The sequence below is a fragment of the Macaca thibetana genome, chromosome 12 (genome assembly GCF_024542745.1).
Source record: "Macaca thibetana thibetana isolate TM-01 chromosome 12, ASM2454274v1, whole genome shotgun sequence".
Taxonomy (NCBI): domain Eukaryota; kingdom Metazoa; phylum Chordata; class Mammalia; order Primates; family Cercopithecidae; genus Macaca; species Macaca thibetana.
The window spans coordinates 6,087,392-6,096,829 of record NC_065589.1 but is presented as its reverse complement, the minus strand read 5'-3'; positions in this window follow the sequence as shown (position 1 = coordinate 6,096,829).

The following is a 9,438-nucleotide window of genomic DNA, read 5'->3' as shown; positions in this document are numbered from 1 at the left end:
TCCAGGTTATGAAAGTCAAGGGAAGACTGAGAAACTGGGCCAGACTGAAGGAAACTAAAGAGACCAGCAACTAAATGCACCACGTGATTCTGAGGAGTCTTTCTCTAGAACAGACAGCTTGGGATAGTTGTGATGCAAGGCAGGTTCTTGGCTTCGCTCAGGAAAGAATTCAACAGCCAGCTGGTGGTGGAAAAGGGCAGCTTTATTGAGTCCGGCAGTGATGCATCTCTGTGCCTGCTCCTTGGGGAGCAGGGCTACCCCACAGGCAGTGCGTGGACAGTAGTAGCCTGTGGGCCGCTGCTAGTCATATTTCCATTGACTTTTAATGACATGCTAATGAAGGGGCGGGTCATTCAGAAATAGCTAGGAAATGGGTGGTAACTTCCGGCTACTGCCATGGCATTGGTAAACTGTCATGGCGCTGGCGGGAATGGCTAATGGTGATGGGCAGCGAGAACAACCAGAGGCGCTTTTTGTGTCTTTTTCTAGTTTTGGCCCGTTCTCGATCTGGTCTGGGAGACGAGTCCTGCTGACCTCCTACCTCAGCTGGCCAAACTTGAGTGGAGTCTGGGAACTCGAAGGAAGGAAAGTGTGGATGCTAACTTCCTGATTTTGTGGTTACATTGGGACAAAGCGGAAGAAATCCCTACTTGTGGGAAATACACACTTAAGTATTTTGAGGGTGACAGGACATGAGTTCAGCAACCTTCTCTCAAATGGTTCAGGGAATATTCTTTTTGCCTTGAAAATTTACCTTGAAATTTTTCTCTAAGTTTATGGTTATTTCAAAATAGAAAGGAAGGAAGGATCTCCCTTAATAATTTTGTCTCACGTTGTTTTAAGCTCTTTAGCGTATTTTCAAAGGTAAGTGGAAATGAAAAAAATGTAACTATTAGCATATATAAAATGTAAATCTTAAAACCATGATCAACCCAAATAATTGTAGTAGATATACTGAGATATTTATTCTTTAATTCCCTTCAGGACTTAGATGTTTTTAAGCTGAATCATTTTTATGTTTTGAAGCTAAAATCTATATATTGACGTTTGAGGAGTGTGAAATCACAATACTTCAGAATGTTACCAACTTTTCAGAAAAACGCGACCTGGGTTTGACCCTATGTGCTTAGTAGCCCATTAGGCCCTCTGTGCTTTGATATACTCTCATGGCAAAAGTTTCCTGGTCTTACTAAGAGATCAGAAAAATTCTTTTCTGTGTCAAACTTTACAATGAAGTGAAAGTAGAGAAAGCAATGGTTCACTCAGAACTTTCTATTCAGGGCTTTTTCTTTTCTTAAAAACTGAAAGCTGAGAATGAAAAATTTCAAATATAGGTAACAGCAAGTAACATAAAGTATACCTATGTACCCACCAATAAGGTCTAACAAATGTGAATATTTTTGCCTAAAAAATAAAAATATTGTAAAGACGTTGAAAATATTCCTATGTATCTGTCTCTATCTCATTTCCCTCTCTCTCCCTATACCACAGGGTAACCTCTGTCCTCAAGTTGATGCACAGCCTTTCTTCCATCTGTGGTTTTTTGTATAGCTCTACAAACAATACATGCTTTGCTTTGAGTGCTTTAGAACTGTACAGAAATAGTGTCACTTTATATGAACATTCTGCAACTTGCTTTTTTTAATTGTGGTAAAATTTAATGAAAAGCATGGATCTTAACTGTACAGTTGATGTCCTTTGGTAAATATGTATACCCACATAACCACTCCTCCAGTGGGAACACAAAACATTTCCAGCACCCCCAGAAAATTCCCTTCCAGTCTATCCCCACCTCTAGAGATGACTATTTGATTTCTGGCCCACAGATTAATACGACTGTCCTTCAACAGTCACATGATGTCTTTGTCAAACATCAATTGACCATAGTGTGTGAGTCTGTTTTTGGACTCTATTTTGTTTCCTTGCTCTGTTTGTTCTAGTGACAATACCATACTAGGTCCATTAATGTAGCTTTATAATAAGTCATGAAATCTCAAACTGTGAGTCTTTCAACACTTTCCATTTCAAGAGAGTGTTCGCTATTTTTAGGTCCCTTGCATTTCGATAAAATTTAAAATCAACTTGCTAATTTTGATAAAAAGAAACTTCTGGGGTTTTGATTAAGACTACATTGAATCCATGGAGCAATTTGGGAGAGCACTGACATTAACAACATTTATTTCAAATCTTTTGAATAAATATCCAGAAGTGGGATTGCTGGATCATCTGGTAGTTCTATTTTAATTTTTTTTGAGGAGCCCCATACAGTTTCCCATAGCGGCTGCACCATTTTGCACTCCTGCCAGCAGTGTGCAAGGGTCCCAGTTTCTCTACGTCCTCACCAGCACTTGTTGCCTTTTTTTCTGTAAAGACCATCCTAATAGGTGTGAGGTGATATTTCACTGTGATTTTGGTTTACATTTGCCTGATGAATAGGGACATTCAGCCATTAGTCTTGAGTTCAATGATCTTTTTTCATAGACTGATCGGACATAGGTATGTCTTCTTTGGAGAAATGTCTATTCAAGTCCTTAGCCCGTTTTAAAATGAGACTATTGGTTTTTTTTTTTTTTTTTTCCTGTCAAGTTGTAGGAGTTTCTTATATATTTTAGAGATTAACCCTTCACCAGATAAATGGTTTGCAAATATTTTCCCCCATTCCATAGGTTGCCTTTTTACTCCGTTGATTGTTTCCTTTGCTGTGCAGGTTTTTAGTTTGATGTAATCTCAGTTGTTTATTTTGTCTTTTGCTGCCTGTGCTTCTGATGTCATTGCCAAAATCAATGTCCTGAAGCTCCTCCCTTTTGTTTCCTTCTAGGAGTTTTACAGCTTCAGATCTGGGTATTTATCCAAAAGACTTGAAACTGGGGTCCTGAGGAGATACAAACACTTCCCAGTTCATTACAGCACTATTCACAGTATCCAAGGTAAGGAAACAGCCTAAATGTCCTTTGTCAGATGAATGGATAAAGAAAATGTGGTATATACATACAACAAAATATTACCCCGTCTTAATAAAGAAGGAAATTCTGATATATGTGACAACATGAATGAAACTTGACATTTTGCTAAGTGAAAGAAGCCTGTCACAGAAAGACAAATACTCCATGATTCCATCTATATGGGGTATCTAAAATAGTGAATCTCATAGAATCAAAGAATGGAATGATGGTTACTAGTGGTGAAGGTTTGGGGGATGGGAGTTACTAATCAGTAAGCATAAAGTTTTGATGTATAAATGTATAACATTATATCTAGTCAATAATAATGTATTGTACACTTAAAAATTTGTTGAAAGAGTAGATCTCCTTTTAAGTGTTGTTACCACATTAAAATAAAATCTGAAAAAAGAAGAATATGGAAAGAAAATGATAACAACACAAGTGAGTCTCCCAATCCATGAACAAGATCCTTTTCCATTTATTTTATTTTTCTGTAATTTCCCTCAGGACTATTTTTGTTGTTCTCAGTGTAGAGGCCATGACTGTCGTTTGTTAAATCTATTCCTATGAATTTTATGTGTTTCAAGGTGACATACACAAACACAATTGACTTTTTTTTTTTTTTTTTTCTTGAGACGGAGTCTCATTCTGTCGCCCAGGCTGGAGTGCAGTGGCGCGACCTCCACCTCCTAGGTTCAAGCAATTCTCCTGCCTCAGCCTCCTGAGTAGCTGGGATTACAGGTGCGTGCCACCATGCCTGGCTAATTTTTGTATTTTCAGTAGAGATGGGGTTTCACCATGTTGGCCAGGCTGGTCTCGAACATCTGATCCCAGGTGATCCACCCACCTCGGCCTCCCAAAGTGCTGGGATTACAGGTGTAATGCCATCCAGCTGCACACTAACCAGAAGGGCTAACATGAAAATTACTGAATGTGAGCAAGGATGTGGAACCAACAGAATTCTCATGCACGAAGGCTTCTCCAGTGCTACATGGTGAGAGACCAGCCTTTCTTTCCTTTTAAATTTCCACTGCAGACCAAAACACATGGTCCCCATTGCATGTGAAGCTCCTCCCACACCCACCTCATAATGCAAGTGTGACAGCATCTAAACTGGTCAATGCACTGCTGGATGAGAAGAGCCTATGTCAAAGCACTGTACCCGGCCACACAATTGACATTTGTATACTGAGTTTGTATTCTTTGGCTTTTCTAAATTGACTTATTAGTTCTTGAAGTTGTTTTGTACACTTATCAGGATTTTCTGCATAAATAATCCTGTCAACTGATAATAAAAGTTGTTTTACATCATTCTTTCCAATCCATATGGCTTTTATTTCTTTTCTTCTTCCTTTTGCATTAGCTAGAGCTTCTAGTACACTGTTGAAGGGAAATGGTTAAAATGAATATCCTTGCTTTGTTCTCAATTTTAGAAGTGAAGTGTTCAACCACTGAGTATGATTTTGGCTCTAAGTATTCATAGGAGGCCTACGTCAAATTCATACACATCGAATATCAAATTGGGGAAGTAAGTCAAATTAAAATCATTCTATTTTTAGTGCACTTCAAGTTGTTATCATGAATCGATTTTGAATTTTGTCAAATGCTTTATTTTATTAATTTAGCAAGTTATACTATTTTCAAATGTTAAACTTATTTTTCATTTTAGTTATAAATTCCACTTAGTCACAGTATATCATACATATTGTTGGATTTGCTTTGCTTTTTTATTTTTAAAGGGTTTTTATATCTATCTTTATGAAGGATATTGGTCTATAATGTTTTCTAGTAATGTTCAGTTATTTTCAGTTTGGGTCTCTCATAAATAGTCCTGCTGTAAACATTTTTGAGTATTTCTTCTGATGCAATGTATACAGCTTGAAGTTGGGCATGTACCTTGCAGTGAAGTTTCTGGGTCACAGGGTATGAGCATGTTCAACTTTAGTGAATACTGCCAAAGTGGATGTGCCAATTCACATTCCTACCTTCAGGGACAGCAGTGCCCCTCAGAGTGTGGACTGTGAGCTATTTGTTATTAGATTGCAATGAGGTAAGTCTAGAAATCAAGCGTGAGCATTTAGAAACTTTTATAGAAATTTGATGTTGCTTTGACATCAAATATTGCTTTGACATAGGCTGTTCTCGTCCAGCAGTGCATTGACCAGTTTAGATGCTGTCACACTTGCATTATGAGGTGGGTGTGGGAGGAGCTTCACATGCAATGGGGACCATGTGTTTTGGTCTGCAGTGGAAATTTAAAAGGAAAGAAAGGCTGGTCTCTCACCATGTAGCACTGGAGAAGCCTTCGTGCATGAGAATTCTGTTGGTTCCACATCCTTGCTCACATTCAGTAATTTTCATGTTAGCCCTTCTGGTTGGTGTGCAGCTGGATGGCGTTGTGACTACAGTTTGTATTTCCCCAATGACTAAGGAAGTTGCCGGCCTTTTCATATGTGTATTGGTTTCATATGTGTATCTGCATATTCCTAGGTGTGAAGTACTTCCAATTTTCAAAGTATATGTGTTAAGTTTTCCTAAAACATTTACCCTGAATACTGTTCCCCCGCCCTCCTCCCATATTTCCATGATGAAGCAGGTGGGCAAAATATGGAGAGGACAAAAACCTGATTCACAAGTGTCATTCACCTGACTTTATTCATTTAGTCAATGTTTATGAGCGTCCGGCACGCGCCAAGCACAGTGTGTGGAAACAGGGATGCAGAAATGAATAGAATAGAAATGTTCTTGTCCACTAGGGATTTATACTCCAGTTGTGGAGAAGATAGATAGTGTGCTGATACCTTTGGATGGTAGTAAGTGCCATGAAAAAATAGGATAACAAGAAAGTAACTAGGATGGGAACATTCTTTGGATAGAATGGCGAAAGAAGGTTTTCTAAAGTCATTATATTAAAGCCTGCATCAAAAAAATGAGAAGCAGGTGGCCATATAACAGGCCAGAAAGAGAATTCCAGGAAGCAGGAATGTCAGGTGCAAAGGCCCTGAGGTAGAAGCAAAGTGGTCTGAGGGTTAATTAGAGAACACTCCTTTACTTTGGTGAAAATTGACACAATAGATGCCATAGACACCTAGTGCGGTGGATACTGGTGGTGCTGCTCCCAGATGCAGGGACCCCCTTAGGTTCTGATGTGCCCCTCCTTCACCGTTAATGTGGGTTTACTGCCCAGGCTTGTGACTGGAACTAACCCTTGAGAGACTGTCTGTAGGTGGGTTACTGGATCCACTGTGCCCACACAGGCTGTGATCAGGAAGTACCTGAGGGGCTGCACTCTCCCTCCTACCACCCAGCAGCCCTAATCTGGTAGTTGGAGGATGTAGGGGTATGAAACCCCAGCCCCTGTGACAGCAGCTGGGGTGAGGCAGAAGAATAGGGTCTGGAGACAGGCAGCCTAAGACCCACTAGCTTCTGACTTCTTGGAACTGGACTGAAAGGAAAATTCCACCTCTCCATGCCCATGTGACAGGGGGCCAGAGGCCCCTCCCTCTACAAAACCCCCTCTCGGGAAATGCCTCTGATTGGTCAGAGGCCAAGCCTTCACTTCAGCCTGATTGGTCACAGGCCAATCCTTCATTCGCAGAAGGTGTAACCAGTTGGAGGCCTCTATTGGAGGCCTCTAAAGGGTACCTAGGGGTGTTACCAAATCCTTCTAGTTTAATAAAAACCCTAAAGAACATTGCAACTGGGGCTTTTGAGCCGCCTGATGGATCCTGCTCCCACTCTGTGGAGTGTACTTTCGCTCAATACATTTGTGCTTTTGTTGCTTCATTCTTTTGTTGCTTTGTGCATTTTGTTCAATTATTTGTTCAATGTGCTAAGAACCTGAATGACTCAGTCAAGACCTTCTATCTGGTAACAGGGGCAAACTCAGGGTGTCATTCAGGCTCAGAGAGCCATGGGGATCACACTGAGGCTGGGATTTAGCCAGAAATCATACCCTTGGTTTTCCTTTTCTATTTTCCTTCCTAGTTTTTTTTTTTTTTTTTTTTTTTTTTTTCCTGAAAGCACTTCCTTAATAAATCAGTTGTCCCTGAACTCTTAACTTAGGGTCTGCTTTTAAGACTTAAAAAAGTCTGCAGTCTTAGGACTTAACACCCCTGCTATAGGTTTCTACAATTGTTTTTCTTTTTCTTTTAATGATATGTTTTTTTCTGTGGTACTAGGTAAGAGCATCAGGCACACTTGGGTTGGAATGCCAATTGCTATTCAGTCATAGCCACCCTTAGGAAGGTCACCTACTCTCTCTGGGTCTCAGTTTCCTCAATTACAAAAGTGGGACAAAGACAGTGCCACCTTTATGGCTGCTCTGAAGATTAAATGAAAGAAGATAGGCAACATACTTAACAGAAAGATGGGAAAACAGTGAACACTCAGATTTACCTATGACTATTAAACCTTTCTAAACTTCATCAGAGAGTTCAAAAAAATGTTGTCAAGCCTTGGGATATACATCTGTTGCATTCCTTTAAAAATGTATGGTATCACTGGAATTTGGCTGGGGACAGAGGAGAGAGGAGGAAGAGAAATAGCCATTCTAGGTAGTTGCAAGGTACCATTCATGTGTACCTTCTCATTTAATCCGGACAAGCACCCAGTTAGAATAGGAGGTTCTATTATAATTATTAAAGATAAGAACCTAACACTCAAAGAGGCTGTTATCTGAGGAGACATGGTGTTGAAGAGGTTAAAATATGTGATTCCAGCATATTGACTTAAGTTCGACACTTTAAAAACAGCAGGTGCAACAAGATGACTTTGACCTTCCTGCTGTTTCTTAAAAGCAGAGGGTGAAATTCCTATATGAAAGATGCCCTCCCTAGATGATGCAACATTTTTATATAGTCAAAGTTGAAACTGAGAGAATTCTGTACAGATCTTGTTAAAAATAACTCTCATCTTTTAAGCCTCTCCACATACTTTAGTGGCTTCTTCACAACGAACTCTTCTCTGTCCAATCCACTACATAAGTAACTGACTTCAGCTACTTCTTTGGGGCCTTCATTTCTTTATGAGGCTCCTGTGCTGCGTGAAGTTTGTATTAAGTTTTTCTTCTCTTCATCTATCTTATGTGGATTAAACTCTTGGACCCAGATGGGATCCTAAGAGGATGGAGGTAGACTCTTCCCACACCTACAGTGTGTATATATTAGGGTTCCAAGCCAGGTTGTCTGGACAGAGGAACCCAATTCCCTTGAGTTGAGGGGCTGACTTTGCTTTTAGGCCCTCGCCCTGCAGAAGGGGCTTGGTGTTGCTCTTATTCTGCGGGAAGGTCCAGTCCCAGCTGAAATGACTCCTGCCATACCCAGCTACTAGATAATGAAGCTTCTTCCCAGGGTCACAACTCCAAGAATGACGAACGCCTTGTCCTCAGGCCAGTGGCGCAGTTGGGCCTCTCTGGGGTCATATCACAGTCACCATAACTGCACTGTCTCTACCCTAATGGGGCTCCCAGAGCAGAGACCTTTCCTGCCGCCGCTCTGGCCCACCAGGATCCTCGCACTTTTTTTTTTTTTTTTTTTTTTTGAGACGGAGTCTCGCTCTGTCACCCAGGCTGGAGTGCAGTGGCCGGATCTCAGCTCACTGCAAGCTCCGCCTCCCGGGTTCACGCCATTCTCCGGCCTCAGCCTCCCGAGTAGCTGGGACTACAGGCGCCCGCCACCTCGCCCGGCTAGTTTTTTTTTGTATTTCTTAATAGAGACGGGGTTTCACCGTGTTAGCCAGGATGGTCTCGATCTCCTGACCTCGTGATCCGCCCGTCTCGGCCTCCCAAAGTGCTGGGATTACAGGCTTGAGCCACCGCGCCCGGCCCCTCTTGCACTTTTAAGTCAGGTGCGGTTTCAGGAAGAAGCTTGGTGGTCCCACATCTACAGGCAAAGCAGATCCCAGAGCAGAGAGAGCTGACCGCCTGCCCTGTGGGGTGCACAACCCCAGGTGCAGATAACAGACAGGGAGGGAGGAAGGAGCTTAGCTGAAAACCCCTCCTGACCCTTTTCCAACAGGCACTCAGGGGTAGCAAAACATCCAGGAACTTTGAGTTCTGGGTCAGCTGGGACAGCTGTAGGGACAGCGTCCTGTTCGTGCCTTCTCTGAGTTTTCTATTAGGTGCCACCAAACACATTCCTACCCAAAGGAACCATTATGTAGGACCTTATTAAAAAGGTTAGAATATGCATTCTGGCATGGTAACTGTTTAAGTGAAAGGCACTTGAAAAACAGCAGGTGCAAGATCACTCTCCCCATATCAGAAGGAAAGACAGCATCCTTATCCTTAGGACTAGAAGCTGCCACCTAAAGAATACTGCACAGACCTCGTTAGAGTCACTCTAATCTTTTTAGTCACATTTTCAAAGTTTTTTCTTATCTGTTCAATCCAGTATTTAAGTAGTGGATGCCAACTGCTTGCTCGGGTCTGCCCTCCCTCCCTCCCTCCCTCCCTTCCTTCTTTTCTTCCTTCCTTCCTTCTTCTTTGCTCGGGCGT